Below are 1,669 nucleotides of genomic sequence, written 5' to 3' on the forward strand. Positions count from 1 at the left end.
TTGGTTTTGGCGAAGGGCACAACACTGCCCCACGATAGAAGTTTTTACATATTTTCAATTTGGCGCGGATGAAACCTTTTGTCGCCGTAATGAGTGGGGATCTAACCCTATTTTGATTTACCACTAAACTACAGCGTAAAAAAATTATTAACAAAATGCAAAAGTAAAGCCTTAAAAAATATGACACTTTTGTTGTCAATTAAAGTGAGAAAATTGGAAAGAATCTTTGGAGCGTTTAGGTTAATATTTATTATTGTGTTTAGGTTAAGTTAAAAGTTGATCTTGTAGTAGGATTAAAAAATGTTTTTAATTTAACATAAGATGGAAAGAAGTTAGGTGTACAGCTTAAAATTCAAAGGTATTGCGTCAAAGTTTACCTTTTGGGAATTACCATCAAGTTATTTTAAGTGATACGGTAATCTTACTTTCTTTGCGAATTATGATTAAAAGTAACCAGGTTTTCAAAGTCCATAAACTACCGTTTATAGTCTTTTATTATAAAAAGATTATAAATCTTGGCACATCAATCAAAGATATTGGTAAATTTATAAATATATTTATTCTCTGCAGATTTAGGATGAAAATTTTAGGGTTTTTTTTGGTTGAGGAGGAATGTTTCCATATCGATATGATTTTTTTTAATTAACTAATTTTTGGTTTTTTATGAAGGCTTTAATATTCTTGCACTTTTTCTCTTTTTCTTATTTCTTTTTCTTTCTTTTTTTTTGTCTTCCTTGACCATTTTGGGGAATTTTTGAAAGATTGTGTATGAGTCCTTAATTGGGAATTTAAAGAACTCGAACTAGAATGAGTGTAATATATTTGATGGTTTGGTATTGATTGTGAATTGTTATTGAGGCGAGCCTTTCTGTGAGCAATCATGTAATATTCAAATCCATGTCTTATAGGAGGTATTTAATCTCATCTTCTTCCATTACTGAGTTAGTTGGCTACTTTGGCAAAGAATTTTGCAGATTACCTTTAAGATTCTTTTTCTCAAGCTCTATTAGGGGCGAAAAAGAGTTGGGAATACTTCTAACGGCTAGTTGGGGGATTGATTGATTAAATTATTACATTAGGGTCTTGTTCAAAGAAGAGAGACATGAACTTGTTTCTAGGTATGGGGTTTTGATCAGAATTTGTCATTCGTTGAGGTCTCAAACTCCTTGTCCTTTTGGGAAATTTTCCAAAACCTTCATGTTCTTTGTGAGTTGATTGATCTATTGGTAAATCGTTTGCAAATAGAGGATAGTCTCTAGAAAGATGCCCATATTCATTACAATGCATGCATCTGAATGAGATATTTCATAATCCAATTTATGTTTACAAAGATTATCTTGATAATAAATGTTTATTGAAGTTGGAAGAGGCAATGAAATATTCATATAGACATAGACCCTTCTATAGGATGTGTATCTCCCTCTCTTAGTTGCCTCGGAAACCTTGATAAAACTACAAATGGCATTGTCAACGCCTTCAAGGATTTCTTCCTTTCAATATTCCTTTGGAAGAGAAAAGAGTTAAACCCATATCGGGGTAGCAAGGAAGTCTTGCTTCTCAAGATTGTACCACTCTTTCCAAAATCACATAAGGAACCCAACGTTGTAAAAAGTAAGGCCCTCCTTTAAAAATCGTCATTTTATCTTCCAAGCTAGAAAAAATACTATGA

This window comes from Pinus tabuliformis, chromosome 7 (genome assembly GCF_031772625.1).
Source record: "Pinus tabuliformis cultivar Carrire ecotype Pingquan chromosome 7, CPIR1, whole genome shotgun sequence".
Lineage (NCBI taxonomy): Eukaryota > Viridiplantae > Streptophyta > Pinopsida > Pinales > Pinaceae > Pinus > Pinus tabuliformis.